Source organism: Podarcis melisellensis (assembly GCF_964234715.1).
Source record: "Podarcis melisellensis genome assembly, chromosome: 12".
In the NCBI taxonomy this organism is placed as follows: domain Eukaryota; kingdom Metazoa; phylum Chordata; class Lepidosauria; order Squamata; family Lacertidae; genus Podarcis; species Podarcis melisellensis.
In genome coordinates, this window is record NC_138544.1 from 56,463,220 (window position 1) to 56,484,901 (window position 21,682).

General features: G+C 47.4%; 1 protein-coding gene across 3 annotated transcripts in view; it reads left to right on the forward strand.

Moving 5' to 3' along the window:
• NBEAL2 (neurobeachin like 2) overlaps positions 1–21,682 on the forward strand; it is a 202,455-nt gene that overhangs the window by 37,772 nt on the left and 143,001 nt on the right. The window lies entirely within an intron of this gene.

Sequence of the window (21,682 nt, forward strand, 5' to 3'; positions counted from 1 at the left end):
TTTTTTTAAAATTGTAATTTTATGTTGCAAACAGCCCTGAGATCTACAGATGAAGAGAGGTATCCAAATAATAATAATAATAATAATAATAATAATAATAATAATAATAATAATAAATAATCAGCCTTTGTTTGGGTCCAGCAGGGCTTTTCAGACATAAGGCGCACAGACTGCCGGCCAAAATTACCTTTGGATCCAAAGTCTGTTTCTTTTCCCGAGAAACGCAGTTCATAAACACAGTCCTTCTAAATTTAGTTGCCGTTCACTCAGGTATGCAGGGCTGAAGACAAACGATAAACAGAAGCTTGACCTTTTAATGAAAATGACAGTTTTGGAATCGTGCAAACCCCGTGTTGCTTTGGCGCCCGTGTGATTTGTGAACCAGTCAAGAAGAGTTTTGCTTCCAGTTTCAGATTTGGCTCTGTGCCAGGGGTCAGCAGCCTTTTTCAGCAGGGGGCCGGTCCACTGTCCCTCAGACCTTGTGGGGGGCCGGACTATATTTTGAAAAAAATAATAAAGAACGAATTTCCTATGCCCCACAAATAACCCAGAGATGCATTTGAAATAAAAGCACACATTCTACTCATGTAAAAACACCAGGCAGGCCCCACAAATAACCCAGAGATGCATTTTAAATAAAAGGACACATTCTACTCATGTAAAAACATGCTGGCGATTGGGCCAGATCCGGCCCACTGTTACCGGAAATGGATGAAGGAAGTCTAATGTGTGACTGTCTTCCAGGGGGGAACTCTGGGGGTTTTTTGAACTTATGATACTTTCAAAGGATGGTATAAATTACACTGTTCCCAGGCTTGGCTTCTTCCATTGCTCTGGTGCCTACATTAGCTCAAGAAAGCTAGGTTGTCTGAAGCAAACATTGAGCGTTGAGTGAGAAATGCAAACTGGTCTAGCCGCTTTTAATTTGGAATGAGTACCGTCCCAATTACAGTGGTTCCTTAGTTCTCAAACAACTTGGAACCCAAACACTGCAAACCCGGAAGTAAGTGTTCTGGTTTGCGAACTTTTTCTGGAAGCCGAGCGTGCTCCGTTTTGAGTGTGAAACTTTCCGTTTTGAGTGTCACGCTTCCCTTTTGAGTGTTACGCTGAGGTCTGTATGTTTTTGCTATTTATTTTGCATTTTTGTGGTTTTGTGTGTGACTGTGTAGAACCCAGTTCAGCTACTGATGGATTGATTGCGTGACTGCAGTACATTGTTTATTGCTTTCATTTTCTGGATCAGTGGTCTCGTTAGATAGTAAAATTCATGTCAAATTGCTGTTTTAGGATTTTTGTTTTTAAAATCCTGTAACGGATTAATCAGTTTTGCATTACTTTCTATTGGAAAGCGTGTCTTGGTTTTGGAACGCTTTGGTTTTGGAACAGACTTCCGGAACGGATTAAGTTTGAGAACCAAGGTACCACGGTATCTGAATTTCTGGTACTGCTTGGACAGTGGACGCTCGGGTTGCGTACATGATCTGTGCGGAATGCACATTCACAACCTTCAGCATTCGCAACCTGCGTCTGCACACGCACGGGTTGCGATTCGGCGTTTCTGCACAAGCACGACCACTGAAACCTAGAAGTAACCTGTTCCAGTACAGTGGTACCTTGGGTTAAGTACTTTATTCGTTCCGGACGTCTGTTCTTAACCTGAAACTGTTCTTAACCTGAAGCACCACTTTAGCTAATGGGGCCTCCCGCTGCCACCGTGCCACCGGAGCACGATTTCTGTACTTATCCTGAAGCAAAGTTATTAACCTGAAGCACTATTTCTGGGTTAGCGGAGTCTGTAACCTGAAGCGTCGGTAACTTGAAGCGTATGTAACCCGAGGTACCACTGTACTTCCAGTTTTCGGCGGTCCGTAACCCGAAAAAACGCAACGTGAAGTGGGTGTAACCCGAGGTATGACTGTACACCTCCTTCTGGAGACTCCTGCAGCCAAGCCATTTTGGTGCTGCCGGCGCAGCAAAAACAACACAGGAGGCAGCAGTTGCAAGCTCAACCCAATTGGTGTAACGTCCGAGCACTAGGGTTTCAAAACATCCCTCTCTCTATTGGCCTTTTCACAGCGGGTCCTGTAACTATCCAGCAGTTTGACTTCAGCCTGTCTCGCGAGACAGACAGATGCATAGAATCATAGAGTTGGAAGAGACCCCAAGGGCCATCGAGTCCAACCCCCTGCCAAGCAGGAAACACCATCAGAGCACTCCTGACATAATGGATGTCAAGCCTCTGCTTAAAGACCTCCAAAGAAGGAGACTCCACCACACTCCTTGGCAGCAAATTCCACTGTCGAACAGCTCTTACTGTCAGGAAGTTCTTCCTAATGTTTAGGTGGAATCTTCTTTCTTGTAGTTTGGATCCATTGCTCCGTGTCCACTTCTCTGGAGCAGCAGAAAACAACCTTTCTCCCTCCTCTATGTGACACCCTTTTATATATTTGAACATGGCTATCATATCACCCCTTAACCTCCTCTTCTCCAGGCTAAACATGCCCAGCTCCCTTAGCTGTTCCTCATAAGGCATCGTTTCCAGGCCTTTGACCATTTTGGTTGCCCTCCTCTGGACACGTTCCAGTTTGTCAGTGTCCTTCTTGAACTGTGGTGCCCAGAACTGGACACAGTACTCCAGGTGAGGTCTGACCAGAGCAGAATACAGTGGCACTATTACTTCCCTTGATCTAGATGCTATACTCCTAGTGATGCAGCCCAGAATTGCATTGGCTTTTTAAGCTGCCATCGCAACCCCAGCATGGTCTCCTATCCCTGTGGTGGTGATCCCAGAGCTGCAATTGGTTGACTTGAAGCCCTTTCATCTAGTCCGTAGCTGACCTTTGATTCCTGCAGCCCCACAGCCTACCTTCCTGGGGCAAAAGTCCACCGTCTGTCCCCCACAACATCCTAAAAGGGAGATAATGCCAAAGTGTCAGTTTAGCAGGGAAGCGTCTGTAAACATGCTAGGCTTAAGTTGGGGAAGGAGGAAGCGAGGCTTTCCGGATCTGTCCTTCAAGGACGGCAGGGCGAGTAAAGGCAAAGGACCCCTGGACGGTTAAGTCCAGTCAAAGGTGGCTCTGGGGTTGCGGCGCTCATCTCGCCTTCAGGCCGAGGGAACCGGCGTTTGTCCAAAGACAGCTTTCCGGGTTACGTGACCAGCAGGACTAAACCGCTTCTGGCGCAATGGGACACCGCGACGGAAACCAGAGGACACAGAAACGCCGTTTACTTTCCCGCCGCAGCGGTACCTGTTTATCTACTTGCGCTGGTGTGCTTTTGAACTGCTAGGTTGGCAGGAGCTGGGACAGAGCAACAGGAGCTCACCCCGTCGTGGGGATTCGAACCGCCGACCTTCTGATCGGCAAGCACAAGAGGCTCGGTAGTTTAGACCCACGTCTCAGGGCAAGACCCCAAATCAGTCCAGTCTTTCCAGTGCTCCAGGTACGCTGATGTGTTGCCAGTCTCATTCTTTGACTCCCTTCTTCCTTAACCTCACATTCCACCCGTCAACTCCACCCCAATCCTAATCTCAGTTCCAGCTCCCCCCTGCCATGTTGTTCCTAAGAAAAGAAAGAGGTTTCTAGTCCCTTCTAATAACTCTTTTAAGCCTGTATGTGGGACTCCCCTCCCTCTCAATCTATATTTCCACCCCATTCCTTTCTATGCACAACATGCATGCACATAGATTTATATTTACCTGTGTATCCACGCTTCTTTCTGCTTCTTAACCAGAATTTCACATTACTGGAAACTTAAAATTCAGCTGTGTCCACGAACGTTTTTTCCTTTCTTATCTGGTTTTTGCAAAACCAGAATCCCACAATATTCCTGTATCCACCATTCATCCGGGATGCGGGTGGCGCTGTGGGTTAAACCACAGATCCTAGGACTTGCTGATCAGAAGGTTGGTGGTTCGAATCCCTGCAACGTGGTGAGTTCCCATTGCTCGGTCCCTGCTCCTGCCAACCTAGCAGTTCGAAAGCACACCAGTGCGAGTAGATAAATAGGTACCGCTCTGGCAGGAAGGTAAACGGCGTTTCCGTGTGCTGCTCTGGTTCGCCAGAAGCGGCTTAGTCATGCTGGCCACATGACCCGGAAGCTGTACGCTGGCTCCCTCGGCCAGTAAAGCGAGATGAGCGCCACAACCCCAGAGTCGGTCACGACTGGACCTAATGGTCAGGGGTCCCTTTACCTTTACCTTTACCATTCATCCACCCATCCATTCTTTCATATGTATGCCGCTTTTTCATTTAAAAAAAATCATGCTGAGAGCAGCTTTCCACAAAGAAAACAGGAATGCATTTCAAACAAGCTATACAAAAAAATCATAATATAGCAAAACAATAACACAGTAACAGTTTCATAATAACATAGCAAAACAATAGCAAATTAAAACACACACACATTTCAGTACTGTAAATATAATAACATTGCTTAAGCTATACGCAACATCAGATAGCAAAAATAACAAGGGAGTTTCACAGTTTGACCTCAGTCCTAGAAGCTGAATGTTCAGATTCAGAGTAGAGAAAGTCCTTCATGCAGCAAATAGGCTATGAAACTTGCTCCCACACCTCCTTTTCTATTTATCATTCCTCTCTGCTCCCTCTGCCATCCATGTGGCCCAAGCCCAAGCTCTCTGTTACACCTGGGAGAAGGCCGCCTCTATTTCCCAAGTTGTTGTTTTCTCCTCTTTTAGTTCATAATCTGTTTTCAAATGTTTCTGGAATGTGCATTCCTCCCTTTTAGTCTCTGAGTAGGTGGTGTGTCCTGCTGCAAGCTTTTTGCCAATTTGTTCCCATTTGGATGGCCTGGAATACTTACAGCCTCATCAAAACAGTCTTTATGATATGAGTTAGTAGCAGTCTGCTTCAAGAGCAACCTGTCCCTAATGGAAGACGCGGGTGGCGCTGTGGTCTAAACCCCTGAGCCTCTTGGGCTTGCTGATCAGAAAGTCGGTGGTTCGAATCCCCACGACGGAGTGAGCTCCCATTGCTCAGTCCCTGCTCCTGCCAACCTAGCAGTTCAAAAGCAGGCCAGTTCAAGTAGATAAATAGGTACCACTGTGGCGGGAAGGTAAATGGTGTTTCCGTGCGCTCTGGTTTCCGTCACGGTGTCTCGTTGCACCAGGAGTGGTTTAGTCATGGGGCCACATGACCCGGAAAGCTGTCTGCGGACAAACGCTGGCTCCCTCGGCCTGAAAGCGAGTTGAGCGCCACATCCCAGAGTCTCCTTTGACTGGACTTAACCGTCCAGGGGTCCTTTACCTTTACCTTTTACCTTTACCCTGATGGGGCACCGCTGTGCTGTATTGTTCCGAAATACTCCCTCACACACAAACAATCTGAACCCTTGCACTCCACACAGACAGTGATCAGGGCAGCAAAATACCTTCCAGTGCTTAATTTTGCCGCGGGAAATGCTTCGTTCTGTAAGTTCGCTGGCAACCGTGATTAGAAGCCAACTGCAAATACACTGTTAGGCAAAGTTGGCAGTTTCACAGTTTCAACATGCTAAACTAGATCAGTCTCAAGAGCATTGGAACATTTTCCACCCAGTGCAAGTGGTTCCTGTGCAGATTAACTGAGTGTACATTGAGAAACTTCCCCCAACCCGTTTTCCAATGTGGAGTGAGGGGAACTCACGGGCACATGCGGTGGAGCTGTCATGAATTTTGGAAACAAGTGATTGCAGAAATCAGCACACTTAGAGGTGAAAATGTGATCCTGGACTCTTAGGTATGAATTTTGTCTGGTTTTTATTTTTTATTTTATTAAGGCCATGTGGATCTTACATGCAAACAGTTAATGGTATTTCTTCTTGTAAATGTTTGATTAGTAATTGCTATGAGCTGGAAAGAAGTTGCACGCTAGATAGCAGGTTCAAGAAAGTTACATTCATTGCTGTCTTAAAGAAATGGATGTGTAATATTTGAGCGGCTAAGGATGGCGCCAGCCCTTCTGATTTTACCTCTATTTGGGGGGTCCTTAATTAAATATGGCTAAGGGACGCAGGTGGCGCTGTGGGTTAAACCATAGAGCCTAGGGCTTGCCGATCAGAAGGTTGACGGTTTGAATCCCTGCGAGCTCCCGTTGCTCAGTCCCTGCTCCTGCCCACCTAGCAGTTCGAAAGCATGTCAAAGTGCAAGTAGATAAATAGGTACCGCTCCGGCGGGAAGCTAAACGGTGTTTCCGTGTGCTGCTCTGGTTCTCCAGAAGCGGCTTAGTCATGTTGGCCACATGACCCGGAAGCTGTACACTGGCTCCCTCAGCCAATAAAGCGTGATCAGTGCCGCAACCTCAGCGTCAGCTACGACTGGACCTAATGGTCAAGGGTCCCTTTACGTTGACCTAATTAAATATATGGCAATAAAGTCACAAAGGTGTCAAATCCCTTCGAAATACAGTTTTGTTTGGAAGTGTTTATAAACAAGCGAGAGCTTTTTCTCCCAGTTTCCTTCGTTGCGTGCTGTAACTTGAGTTTTCTATTCATAATTTTAGAATTGCATCCATTTCATTCCCTCCTGGGTTTTCCGTTTTCTTTCGACTATATTGTCAAAAGCTCCCCTGTAGAACTTTTTGAGTTGTTCTTAATGCATTCTTTCTCTCTCTCTCTCAATTCCTCTTTCTCTTTGTGTTGCCTGTTTTTGTTGTTCAACAAAATTAAAAAATAATACAAACGGGGGGCACGCAATTCAAAATGTTTCAGAAAACTGCCAACACCACTGCCTACCTGTCTGGGTAGCCCAGTGGCGGGGCTGTCCTTTCTGGTTTGTTTTTTTTAATAGATATTTATTAAAGTTTCAAAAATTATATAAAAACAAAACAACAATACAAACAAACACAAACAAAAAACAAGTATAATTTCATTCCCTTATTTTCTTGTAACTTACTTCCCCGACCTCCTCATACCTCCCCTTTCTGTATTCCAATTTCTAATTATTAATTCAGCAAATCCTCTCCCTTATTTTTCATTTAGTTTTTAACCTTTCTTTTCTTTTTACTTAACCATTACAGCTGGAAACCACATAATTTCTAAACCAACGTCATTCTAACATTCATTAATTTTGCAATGTTTCCTAAGATAGTCCTTAAATTTCTTCCAATCTTCTTCCGCCGTCACTCTCCCCTGGTCTCAGATTCTGTCAGTCATTTCTGCCAGTCCCATATAGTCTATCACCTTCATCTGCCATTCTTCCAAGGTGGGTAGATCTTGTGTCTTCCAATACTTTGCGATGAGTATTCTTGCTGCTGTTGTTGCATACATAAAAAATGTTCTGTCTTTGTTTAGCACCAATTGGCCGACCATGCCCAGGAGAAAGGCCTCTGGTTTCTTCAGAAAGGTATATTTAAACACCTTTTTCATTTCATTATATATCATTTCCCAGGAAGCCTTAATCTTTGGGCACGTCCACCAAAGGTGAAAGAATGTACCTTCAGTCTCTTTACATTTCCAACATTTATTATCAGATAAGTGGTAAATTTTTGCAAGGCTGTCCTTTCTGAGAACGCTACCTCGAAAATCTTGGATTCCTATCTGCACAACATATCCTGTCTGTGGTCATTTTACCTGACAGGCAAGTCACCTTGCGGTCAGCTCCACCCAGTACAAATTCAAATCCTTGGTAAATAGAGGCTTGGTGGGTTTTGTGTGTGTGTTTGTGGGATGGTGGTGTTTGGGGATATCAACATCCGGAGATATCCCGGGTCCTATTGACCCTTGATCTCCCTTCACCAGTCTCGGGGATTTCTCGTGAGAAAGCTGCAGGCATTTGTTTTGGGTGAGGGCTTTGGTTTAGCCCAGCACTCTCTGCAAACATTCATTCCCACTGCATGAGTGAGCCGGTGACTCAGAAGGAAAATATAGCTCGTTTTTTGCACGCACCCCCCGCGACTTGTCAGTTTGATCAATTTGAACTTTACCACCCTAGAATTAGGGAGGCGGAGGAGAGGTAATAAATCAGCCTCTGACTGGCAAACAGCAGGCAGAAAAGGAAATATTTTTTGTTGAATGTGTTCCTTAGATAGCGGCCAAGTGGCAAGGTCAGTGGCTTGCGAGCCAGAAAATTTGCAGTCCCGACAGAGGTTGCTTAGGCCGCAAAGTGGATGGTTAGATGTATTATATAGGGACCCTTGGCAGAGCTGTAACTTGGGAGAGGGGCTAGCCAGGATTTTTGACCCGGGATGCGGAGGGCGCTGTGGGTTAAACCACAGAGCCTAGGACTTGCTGATCAGAAGGTCGGCGGTTCGAATCCCCGCGACAGGGTGAGCTCCAGTTGCTCGGTCCCTGCTCCTGCCAACCTAGCAGTTCGAAAGCACGTCATGGTGCAAGTAGATAAATAGGTACCGCTCTGGTGGGAAAGTAAACGCCGTTTCCGTGTGCTGCTCTGGTTTGCCAGAAGCGGCTTAGTCATGCTGGCCACATGACCCGGAAGCTGTACGCCGGCTCCCTTGGCCAGTAAAGCAAGATGAGCGCCGCAACCCCAGAGTTGGTCACGACTGGACCTAATAGTCAGGGCTTCCTTTACCTTTACCTAAAGCCTCAAGAACGATGCCATTGTGGCTCCCAGCCCATGTGTGTACCAAATGTGTGTGGGGTGCGTGTGCCAAAACTGGGTCTTTGAAATAAAGCCTCGTTTCACCCTGCCCTCTGACCGTCCTGGTACCAGCATCCCGATCGTGCTGGCTGTGCAAACCTCTTCAAGATTTTATTCTGGGACGCGGATAGGGCTGTGGTCTAAACCACCGAGCTTCTTGGGCTTGCCGATCCGAAGGTCGGCAGTTCGAATCCCCACAACAGGGTGAGCTCCCGTTGCTCGGTCCCTGCTCCTGCCAACCTAGCAGTTTGAAAGCACGCCAGTGCAAGTAGATAAATAGGTACCACTCTGGCGGGAAGGTAAACGGCGTTTCCGTGTGCTGCTCTGGTTTCCATCACAGTGTCCTGTTGCGCCAGAAGTGGTTTAGTCATGTGGCCACAGGACCCAGAAAGCTGTCTGTGGACAAACACCGGCTCCCTCGGCCTGAAAGTGAAATGAGCGCCGCAACCCCAGAGTCGCCTTTGACTGGACTTAACCGTCCAGGGGTCCTTTACCTTTTTACCTTGTGCAAACTTTTTCAGGATTTCATTAGCCCAGAAATTTCTCCCCATCCTTTGTGGCCAGGTGTCATCATGCCCGTTTGGGGTCCTGCAGTTTTATTTCTCTCCTTTATAGAAGATCAGTTTAGAAACAACAGCTGGGTGCTTTTCTGTTTCAGAGGTACTTTGTGCATGCCCAGTGGAACTCTTTCCCTTAAAACAGGTTAACAGGGATGGAGGCAGAGTCTCTTAAACACGACCAATTTTTAAGGAGAGCAGCAAAAAAACTCCAAACCCCAGCAAGTCATTCTCAAATGTTATTTGATTGCCTCCGCTCTTAAGCAACACCTTTATTTTCAGAGAAGGTGATCGGCACATGCTCAGAGGAACACTCTATGTGCTGGCCAGGCCTGATGGGATGTTATTTATTTAAACGATTCTCTCTTTTTTTGAAAATTTTCAACATCCAATACAATAGAAAACTAAATGAAAAAGAGGAAGAAAAAGAAAACGCAAAGAGGGAAAAGGTAAAAAAGAATTTTTTTACAAAGCCCTCTATCTAAGGTCTTAACCCTTGTTTCATTCAAAAGGGGTGGACCCTCCCAGCTCTGTACAACATTTTCATTAAAAAATTGTATCTTAACATGGTGTACAATCTAAAACCCTGGTATTACCGTGAAAAACAATAGAAATCTCACACATGTCAATAAACGCTACAAGACCTAAACTTAGCACTATGGTATAAAAATATGTGGCAGTTGCCGGGGGGGGGGGGGAATAAGCCACACATTTCGTGCTTTTAAAGGGCATTTTTATGCACCTTGGTGGGGCTTTTAGACCTTACATTTCATCTACAGTGGTACCTCGGGTTAAGTACTTAATTCGTTCTGGAGGTCCGTTCTTAACCTGAAACTGTTCTTAACCTGAAGCACCACTTTAGCTAATGGGGCCTCCTGCTGCCGCCATGGCACCGCCGTGCAATTTCTGTTCTCATCCTGAAGCAAAGTTTTTAACCCGAGGTACTATTTCTGGGTTAGCGGAGTCGTCTTTAACCTGGAGCGTCTGTAACCTGAAGCGTCTGTAACCCGAGGTACCACTGTACCGGGCAGGTACCACTGTATGAGCAGCATCTGAGAGAGAAATTTGGATGGCCTTATCTGCAAGCAAAGAGGAATTCCTAGAATCACGCAGCTGAAAGGGACCCTCAGCGGTCATCTAGCCCAACCCTTCCAACGCAGGAATCTCAGCTGAAGAATCCCTGACAAATGGCTGCCCAAGGAAAGAGAGCCCACCTTTTCCGTGAAAAACTTGCATTTTGCCTCAGAGTAGCTAACATTGCAATGTGTGCTTGTGCCAATGGCGTTCTCTTCCCCCCCCCTCTCTCTCTCTCTCTCTCCCTCCCTCCCTCTCTCTCTCTCTCTCATTGCTATGCCTTCAGTGTCGAGTTTGCGTCTAATCAGAGTTGATGTCTTGGAACAATTAGTCACCCAACCTTTTCAAAGCCTGCTTCGTTTCCTCTGTGAATTCATTATTAGTGTTTGTGGCCCGCGGACAGTGTCGGATTTACGTGTGAGCTAAGCAAGCCATAGCTTAGGGCCCCACTCTCTTGGGGACCCCCCAAAAAATTAAAGGAAAAAAACTACTGGATGTGCATTTCCAAAATATAAGATAAAAAACAAATAAAATAAAACCTCCATACAGCAACAGTGTTTTGTGATGTGTAGTCTCCTGTGGTATAAGTCATGGGCCCTGCCTGCTAGCCTGCTCCCTAAAATATCGTGGGTTTGCTCATTTCTATATATAGGGTGCCTACATTCTGCATATGCAAATGGCTTTAGATACCTATGAGGTCCATAAATTTCCATATACCTGCAGCATATATTCAACAGAAAAAAACAGCAACAATTTGTTGTTGACAAAGGACAGCTGGATATATAAAGGGCCCCATTACCTTCAGTAACTAATAATAATAATAATAATAATAATAATAATAATAATAATGGGACCCATGACCATTAGGTCCAGTCGTGGCCGACTCTGGGGTTGCGACGCTCATCTTGCTTTATTGGCCGAGGGAGCCGGCGTACAGCTTCCGGGTCATGTGGCCAGCATGACTAAGCCGCTTCTGGCGAACCAGAGCAGCGCACGGAAACGCCATTTACCTTCCTGCCAGAGTGGTACCTATTTATCTACTTGCACTTTGATGTGCTTTCGAACTGCTAGGTTGGCAGGAGCTGGGACTTAGCAACGGGAGCTCACCCCGTCGTGGGGATTCGAACCGCTGACCTTCTGATCGGCAAGTCCTAGGCTCTGTGGTTTAACCCACAGCGCCACCCGCGTCCCTATTCCTCTTAATACCCCACAATATTTCCTACCTAGATTTGAACCTTCACTTTATTATTCAGGGGTGATGGGAATTGTAGTCTCAAAACATCTGGAGGGCCGAGTTTCCTATGCCTGGCCTAGGCGGCTTCAGCGGTGGGCATCCCCCAGAATTCAGCGCCTGGGTGTCCTGCACCCCTTGCATCCCAGAGTAAAGACGGCCCTGTAGAAGGATAGGAGAGGGTGGTCCAGAAACCACGTGGTTTCTGAATAGGTAGGAAAGACTCTCTCCTGAAACCCTGCCTGTCATCCTGACCTGGACGGACCATTGCTTTGACCCCCTAAAAGGCAACTTCCTGTGTCCCTATGAAAGAATAGCCTAGCTCTTGGTTAAGTATTTAATTTGTTCTGGAGGCCCGTTCTTAACCTGAAACTGTTCTTAACCTGAAGCACCACTTTAGCTAATGGGGCTTCCTGCTGCTGCCGCGCCGCCAGAGCACGATTTCTGTTCTCATCCTGAAGCAAAGTTCTTGACCTGAAGCACTATTTCTGGGTTAGCTGAGTCTGTAACCTGAAGCGTCTGTAACCTGAAGCTCTGGCCAACCAGAGCAGCGCACAGAAACGCCATTTACCTTCCCACCAGAGTGGTACCTATTTATCTATTTGCACTTTGTGCTTTTGAACTGCTAGGTGGGCGGGAGCAGGGACCGAGCAACGGGAGCTCACCCCGTCGCAGAGATTCGAACCACCAACCTTCTGATCGGCAAGTCCTAGGCTCTGTAGTTTAACCCACAGCGCCACCCATGTCCCGGACAGTCAGTACCCATAAGTAAAACCCACCCACCCTCATCTCAGGATATGATATACTGGTTTAGTTGGCTTCAAAAGGGGATTTGCACTGATCCGTTCAGGGAGAGGTCTATCGAAGCCTATTAGACACTCTGCGCTTAGAGGCAGTCTACCTTAGAGTACCCGGCCGGATTCTGGGGATAAAGGTCAAGGAAGGATCACGACCTCTGTGCTCCCTGTTTCAGCTTGCGGAGTCGTTTTGGCTGGTGGTTGTTAAACGACAGACGGCTAGATGACCCCTGCCTTTGAGGAGAGGGCTGGGGCCAGGATGCCTTTATTGTTATTGTCCGTGTTTAATGGGTTTTTCATACCGTTTCAATTCTTTTCGTGTTTAATGAGGGTCTCTTCTTTATTTTATGGCTTGCTCTTATTTTATCTGTGTAAGGGTCCCGGACTGGGAGAGGGGCGGGATGTAGATAAATATTACAGTAATAATAATAATATAACAGTAATAATAATAATAATCCGAAAGCAGTGTACAAGAAATTACAGTACACAATTAAAATGGCATAAAACACGATTCCATAGATACGCAGTGACCAGTAAAATATATGACCAGTATCACTAACTTGGAAGCGTTTTGTGGGGGGTGGGTAATAATAATAATAATAATAATAATAATAATAATAATAATAATAATAATAATAATAATAAAATTATTTATACCCTGCCCAACTGGCTGGGTTTCCCCAGCCGCTCTGGGCAGCTTCCAACAAAGTATTAAAGTACAGTAGTCTCTTAAACATTAAAAGCTTCCCTAAACAGGGCTGCCTTCAGATGTCTTCTAAAAGTCTGGTAGTAGTTCTCTGACATCAGGTGGGAGGGCGTTCCACAGGGCGGGTGCCACCACCGAGAAGGCCCTCTGCCTGGTTCCCTGTAACTTGGCTTCTGGCAGCGAGGGAACTGCCAGAAGGCCCTCGGAGCTGGACCTCAGTGTCCGGCTGAACAATGGGGGTGGAGACGCTTCTTCAGATATACTGGACTGAGGCCGTTTAGGGCATTAAAGATCAGCACCAACACGTTGAATTGCGCTTCGGAAATGTACTGGGAGCCAATGCAGATCTCTCAGGACACCAGTTTAGTTGCCACATTCTGGATTAATTGCAGTTTCTGGGTCACCTTCAAAGGTAGCCCCACATAGAGCGCATTGCAGTAGTCCAAGCGGGAGATAACCAGAGCATGCACCACTCTGGCGAGACAGACAGCGGGCAGGTAGGGTCTCATCCTGCGCACCAGTTGGAGCTGGTAGACAGCTGCCCTGGACACAGAATTGACCTGCGCCTCCATGGAGAGCTGTGGGTCCAAAATGACTCTCAGGCTGTGCACCTGGTCCTTCAGGGGCACAGTGACCCCATTCAGGACCATGGAGTCCTCCACACCACACCCACCTGCCCCCTATCCTGCAAGAACAGCACTTCCATCTTGTCTGGATTCAACCTCAATCTGTTAGCCGCCATCCATCCTCCAACCACCTCCAGACACTGACACAGGACATTCACCGCCTTCACTGGTTCTGATTTGAAAGAGAGGTAGAAAAGGGAAATACGGTCCAGTAATTGTCAAAATGGACAAAGCCAACATCTGAAAGTCACACACCGCTCCATCTATTTTACCTTGTTTGGAACAGTCCCCTCCTTGACCGAAGTGTTTTCCTATTACATTTAAAAAAGAAAGAGAGAAAGGGGAGAAAGAAAGAGAGGAAGGAAAAGGAAAAGGAAAAGGAAAAGGAAAGGAATGTAGGGTCATTTAGCCCAACCTGCTGCAATGCAGAAAAAAAAAAGAAATGTTTTAATAGCAATGCCAAATCCCTCATCTTTGATCCTTGCAGACAGGGATTTGGCTGAATAACTCTCTTAAGTGCCACACATCAAAACATTTTTTTTTTTTAAACGGGAGCCATGCAGAGAGCTGTCACCACCGCAGTTTGGAGCAGGGCGGAATTCAGTTGGCACACATTTTGGTGGTTGGTTTTGAGTATAGACAGGGCACATTTTAGATTTTGGTTTCGTTTTGCAAGCCGCCACTCCTTCCTCTGCTCAGAGCTGCAGAAACTGGAACCAGCTTTGCCGTGTTCCTTCCCCCAACTTGCCAGAAACTGCTCCCTCCCTGGGCAAGAAAACGTAACCCCGCTTGGGTGCCACTGTCAAGTGGTTTGGCCCTAGAATCAAAGCGGGTTTAAGCCCTGCCCACAAGGAGAGGCGAGTGAAGGGGGCAGTAGCCCCAATTGTGAGGAGAAGGTGTGTTGGGGGGGTCATTTTCACCTAAAGGTAAAGGGACCCCTGGCCGTTAGGTCCAGTCGTGGCCGACTCTGGGGTTGCAGCGCTCGTCTCGCTTTACTGGCCGAGGGAGCCGGCATACAGCTTCCGGGTCATGTGGCCAGCATGACTAAGCCACTTCTGGCAAACCAGAGCAGCACACGGAAACGCTGTTTACCTTCCCGCCAGAGTGGTACCTATTTATCTACTTGCACGTTGCCGTGCTTTTGAATTGCTAGGTTGGCAGGAGCAGGGACCGAGCGACGGGAGCTCACCCAGTCGCAGGGTTTCGAACCGCCGAACTTCTGATCGGCAAGCCCAAGATGCGCCACCCGCATCCCATTTTCACCTAGGGGTCCCCAAAACCTAGTGCCATCACTTCTTCCTTGGAGAGGGTCTCCAGGTGAACCTGCGGCTGTCCAAAAAGAGTGAGGAGGTGCTGGTGCTTATTTTCTTCATCATTATCATCATCATCATCATCATCATAAATTTATACCCTGCCCATCTGGCTGGGTTTCCCCAGTCACTCTGGGCGGCTCCTAACAGAATATTAAAAACACGATAAAATATCCAACATAAAAAACTTCCCTGAACAGGGCTGCCTTCAGATGTCTTCTAAAAGTCAGATAGTTACTTATTTCCTTGACATCTGGTGGGAATGCATTCCACAGGGCGGGTGCCACTACCGAGAAGGCCCTCTGCCTGCTTCCCTGTAACCTCGCTTCTCGCAGGGAGGGAACCGCCAGAAGGCCCTCAGAGCTGGACCTCAGCATCCGAGCTGAACGATGAGGATGGAGACGCTCCTTCAGATAGACTGGACTGAGGCCGTTTAGGGCTTGAAAGGTCAGCACCAACACTTTGAACTGTGCTCAGAAACGTACTGGGAGCCAATGTAGGTCTTTCAGAACCGGTGTTATATGGTCTCGGCGGCTGCTCCCAGTCTAGCTGCTGCATTTTGGATTTGTTGTCGTTTCCGGTCTGGAGGCAACTTTTTTAAAGACTGCAGTACGCCACATCTGTTGAATGCCTGCCTGCCATTCTTTTGGTTTCTCTTCCTTCCAGAAATCAAATGGGGGAGCCTCATAAGACGTGCTGCTTATATTTCAGCCTCCCTGCGAATTGCTTCCATCCCATTATGGTTTAAATAAAAATAGATATTCCCCACCCCTCTAACCTCCACAGGGTCCCATTTAGGGACCCTGAACAACCACTTCTTTCATGCACCAGGTGTGAATCAACACAAACACACATATTATCTCTCGTCTTCCAGGTACAAATGAGCATTTCTGCGGTCGGGGCCTTTTGGAGATGGGAACAATGAACAGTGCCTTAATCCCAGGGTCAATATTGAACAAGGGCAGGGCTGAGCTCCTTGGGATCAGTTCCCTGCTTTCCTTTATTCCTCCCCACACCCCAATTTTTTCTTTCTGGAACTTTTGCAGTTCCTCTCTGCGGCCTGTGACGTTGTGAGGTTGGAGGGTCTCTTGCCTCGCTGTTGCCTCCAATGAAATTGAATTTTTTAGGACTGATAAAAGGAAGAGCAGTGGAACTATGGAACTGCCTGCCAATGGAGGGAGTGATGGCTCCTGCTGTCGCTTGAGGAATCCTGCCACGTTCCATTTCATGGGCGTGACCAGCGCAAACATCGCTGAGACCTTACTGCAAACGTGCTGGGAGTGTGGGCTTGGGGGAGCACATCTTTGCTTGAGATGATACCCAGCTCTACCTCTCTTTTTAATCAAAACCAGTGAAGGCGGCGAAGGTCCTGTGTGAGTGTCTGAAGGCGGTTGGAGGATGGATGGTGGCTAACAGATTGAGGTTGAATCCTGACGAGACAGAAGTACTGTTCTTGGGGGACAGGAGGCGGGCAGGTGTGGAGGACTCCCTGGTCCTGAATGTGGGGTAACTGTGCCCATGAAGGACCAGGTGCGCAGCCTGGGAGTCATTTTGGACACACAGCTGTCCATGGAGGTACAGGTCAGTTCTGTGTCCAGGGCAGCTGTTTACCGGCTCCATCTGGTACGCAGGCTGAGACCCTTCTTGCCCGCAGACTGTCTCGCCAGAGTGGTGCATGCTCTGGTTATCTCCCGCTTGGACTACCTCAATGTGCTCTATGTGGAGCTGCCTTTGAAGGTGACCCGGAAACTACAACTAATCCAGAATATGGCAGCTAGACTGGTGACTGGGAGCGGCCACCAAGACCACATAACACCGGTCTTGAAAGACCTACATTGGCTCCCAGAACGTTTCCGAGCACAATTCAAAGTGTTGGTGCTGACCTGGAAAGCCCTAAACGGCCTCGGCCCAGTATACCTGAAGGAGCGTCTCCACCCCCATCGTTCAGCCCGGACACTGAGGTCCAGCTCCGAGGGCCTTCTGACGGTTCCCTCACTGCAAGAAGCCAAGTTACAGGGAACCAGGCAGAGAGCCCTTTCGGCGGTGGCGCCCGCCCTGTGGAATGCCCTCCCACCAGATGTCAAAGAGAACAACAGCTACCAGACTTTTAGAAGACATCTGAAAGCAGCCCTCTTTAGGAAAGCTTTTAATGTTTGACGTATTACTGTATTTTAATATTTCTTTGGAAGCCTCCCAGAGTGGCTGGGGAAGCCCAGGGGTATAAATAATAAATTATTATTATATTATTATTGAGACTCTGTCCTGCCGTGTGATGCCCGAAATCTTCCGAACACGGTGCATGTGGAAGGCATTGAGACATTGCTCCTGGCGAATGTAATTTGCCCACAACTCTCTTCCAGATACAGTGGTACCATGGTACTCAGGCAAATTGGAAGCAAACTCCGCAAACCTGGAAGTAAGTGTTCCAGTTAGCAAACTTTTTTTGGAAGCCGAACGTGCTCTGTTTTGAGTGCCACACTTCTGTTTTGAGAGTTACACTGAGGTCTCTCTGTTTTTGCTATTTATTTTGCATTTTTGTGTTTGCGGCTCTTTTTGGTATTCTTTCTGTGACTGTGTGGAACCCAGTTCAGCTACTGATGGATTGGTTGTACACGCAGTACATTGTTTATCGTTTTCATTTTATGGATCAGTGGTCTCGTTAAAATCCATGTCAAATTGCTGTTTTAGGGGTTGTTTTTAAAAGTCTGGAACGGATTAATCTGTTTTGCATTGCTTTCTATGGGAAAGTGCACCTTGGTTTTGGAACGCTTTGGTTTTGGAACAGGCTCCCGGAACGGATTGCGTTTGAGAACCAAGCTACCACTGTACAGTGGTACCTCTGGTTGCGAACGGGATCTGTTCCGGAGGCCCATTCGCTAGCTGAAAGGAACGTTCCCAGCGTCTGCACGTGCGCAGGTCGCGATTCGCTGCTTCTGCGCATGCGCGTGACAACATTTTGTGCGCATGCGAGATAGGTGAAACCCGGAAGTAAGCCTTTCCAGTACTTCCGGGTCGCCGCAGGACGCAACTTGAAAACGCTCAACCTGAAGCAAACGTAACATGAGGTACTACTGTAGCTGTATGCTTGGCATGCAAGCTTGGCAGACCTCCATCCTGGCATTCTCACCTACCTTACAGGGCTGTTGTGAACATCACCGAAATATTGCAAGTGAACTTTCAAAACCAGCGGTATTCTATGCTGATATGGTATCTGAAGAAGTGTGCATGCACACGAAAGCTCATACCAAGAACTAACATAGTTGGTCTTTAAGGTGCTACTGGAAGGATTTTTTTTATTTTGTTTTTTCTCAAAAAGTCAATCGTTTTTGAGCTATCCTTTGCATTGTCAAGGAAAAAAAGGCCAAATTCATTGGGTTTTCCCTTTTCTAAAAATGGTTTCTCATGTCCTGCTGTATGTATTTCCTAAATAAGAATATTTCCTGCATAGGTCGTTCTAGCCAATAGAACCTGTTTGTTTACAGCAAAGTTTATCATTATGTCCAAGAAGGGGGGTATACTTTTTAAGATCTTGCCAAAGAACATACCATATTTTTCGCTCTATAAGATGCACCATGCCATAAGACGCACCTAGTTTTTGGAGGAGGGAAACAAGAAAAAAAATATTCTGAATCTCAGAAGCCAGAACAACAAGGCTGCACAGCGAAACTAGCGATCCCTCTTGCTGTTCTGGCTTCTGTGATAGCTGTGCAGCCTGCATTTGCTCCAGAAGATGCACACACATTTCCCCTTACTTTTTAGGAGGGAAAAAGTGAGTCTTATAGAGCAAAAAATACGGTATAGCAAGAGGCTCACTTTCTGCTACAGTGCTTCTTTAATGGATAACTTTGCTCACCGTTCCGGTCCAGGCAAAAGGCTTCTTGGTTGCTGGGCAGATCAGTTTTAATGCGCAGCAGATGTAAAGGAAATGTGCTTGTTTGTTTATGAGGGGTGTCTATTCCTAATGCAGGCAAATTGCAAGGGGTTATAGAGCATGGAAGCGGCAGGTAACAGATGAGCAGGTTGTTGCGTCGGCCTAGTGATACCCAGCTGCATCTTGCAAAGTGTAACTCTCCTTTTAAGAGTTGCACAGCTCCTGAGAATTTCAGCAAGTTGCAGGCTCTCCGTTGTCAAATTTCAGTCACCACGCTAGAGTGGTACCTCGGGTTAAGTACTCTGGGGTTGTGGCGCTCATCTCACTTTACTGGCCGAGGGAGCCGGCGTACAGCTTCCGGGTCATGTGGCCAGCAGGACTAAGCCGCTTCTGGCGAACCAGAGCAGCGCACGGAAACGCCGTTTACCTTCCCGCCAGAGTGGTACCTATTTATCTACTTGCACTTTGACGTGCTTTCGTACTGCTAGGTTGGCAGGAGCAGGGACCGAGCAACGGGAGCTCATCCTGTCACGGGGTTTCGAACTGCTGACCTTCTGATCAGCAAGTCCTAGGCTCTGTGGTTGAACCCACAGCGCCACCCGTGCCCCATGAACATGGAGATTAGCAGTTAATAAAAGTTTGGGTTCTCTTTTGTTCTGGGCTTCCATCTTGTTCCACCTTGTGGCAGGTGGGAATCCTGTCGCCACAGTCTTCAATAAAGACCAAACCCTACTGGCTGCTGTTTCGCTCTGGTATTCCTGGCTGGTGTCCTTGTTTTTTGTCCAAGGGAGCCCTCAGATTTCTCCGTTAACAGTTTGTAACTTTTAAATAACAATAATAATCATCATGATGGCAGCAAGCTCTTCATCTGTACCAGATCCAAGACATTAATAAGTACTGATGGAAGCAATTGACTAACACCTTTGCTGTACGATTGGCAGATTTTAAAAAGGCACAGACGTGACATTGGCGTCAGCCCCAGAGGGAGAACAATTTAATCTGTTTTTCTCTGCACCAGAGATGAATCCCTTCTATGTCCAAGAATCCACAGCTGAGAGATAACCTTGCGCCTTGTCTCTGCCCAGTATCCCGGCCCTTTCCTCAGCGGGGAAGGCAGGTATCTCTTTCATCTCAGAAACAGATTAAATTGTTCTCCCCTAGACCCCTCTCGAGGAGGAGAGTCTGGGTAACAGCAGGCGCGAAGGAGAAGGCACGTTTTGCGACAGCCACAAAAATCAATTTCCTCCTGAGGCAAAGGAGCAGGATGCTCAGAAGATTGAGGAGCGACGGGGAGTAAGGGTTGCCGATTCAAAAGCTCTCAGCCGGCTCGTCTGCCCTCGATTTGCACCAAGGAGGTGCAGCGAGTTCAGGAGACACACATGTCTAGCCCTTGGGCTGCTCTTTGCCGTTTCATTTGCCGTTCTTTATCAATCTTCTGAGAAAAATACAAAACCTTGTGCAAAGCCCACAGAGACTTGCGAACTACCCAACCTAAGATGAACTTATAGTGTCTGGTTTCAATGGATTTTTCAATGCTCAGCTCAGTCTTTTGTTTTCTTTATCTTTTTAGGTAAGTTCATGAAGATACCTCGGGTTAAGTACTTAATTCGTTCCGGACGTCCGTTCTTAACCTGAAACTGTTCTTAACCTGAAGCACCACTTTAGCTAATGGGGCCTCCTGCTGCCGTTGTGGCATCGCCGTGCGATTTCTGTTCTCATCCTGAAACAAAGTTCTTAACCTGAGGTACTCTTTCTGGGTTAGCGGAGTCTGTAACCTGAAGCGTATGTAACCCGAGGTACCACTGTACCAACAAAGGATCTCAAAAACTTTGGCTCCTGAACAGATCGGTTCCCCAATAATCGAAACCCGGAAGTGAGCGTTCCGGGTTTTCGAACGATTTTCAGAACCTGAACATCCGACAGGGCTTCCGAATAACTGAAGACGCGCTTTGTCTTCCGAACATTTTGGAAGTCGGACAAGCTTCCAGAACGGGTTCCGTTCGGCTTCCGAGCTACGACTGTACTTCATAATCGGGTGGCAGAAAGCTTTTGCTCAGTCTCAGGTTTCCAAGAGGCACCCAGCAACTTGGGGAGAGCTGTAAGTTCAATTCCTGAGGGCCAAATGTGCCTATGGCTCTGAGGTGATGGCTGCTTATTTCCTTCACATTTGAAGGGAGGGTGTTCCACAGGGCAGGCGCCACCACCGAGAAGGCCCTCTGCCTGGTTCTTTCAGGTTACGTCCCGCGGCGACCCAGAAGTACCGGAAAGGGTTACTTCCGGGTTTCGCCACTCGTGCATGCGCAGACGCACAAAATGATGTCACGCGCATGTGCAGAAGCGGCAAATCGCAATCCGCGCATGCGCAGACATGCCGCTGCCGGTTGCGTTCTTTTCATGTTGTGAACGTGCCTCCGGAACGGATCCCATTCGCAACCAGAGGTACCACTGTATATCTGAGTTCCTAACCCTGGTTGTATGAATAATGTATTCACAAACGCAAACTCCGAGCCTAAGTGTGGGCACAGTAGTGATAATATTAGGAGGCGGAATCGCAGAGAGAAGAACGTGGAGATATTTGTTAGATTCGGCTGCGGTGTGGCGTCTACCCCTCCCTTAAAAAGCCAAAAAACGTGGCCTTTCCTAGAGCCAATCCTCTCTCTTTCCCTCTTGCCAGAATATTAAATCAGGTTAATAAATCTCCCTGGCCCGGGAGCAGCCAAACAGGCTTTGCAAGGGAAGGGAGATGGTTATGTCGATCAGCTGCTACTGTGAGAGCAGGAAATGCAAGAAGGCATGTGTGTTGCTTGATGACGGAGGGGGGTGTTCACCCTCCTGCCCTCCCTGTTCCCTGCTAGGACTTGTCAGGGCAGGAAGGCTTGCGCCCTAGACCTTAGAGGAAGGCATTTTACGCATT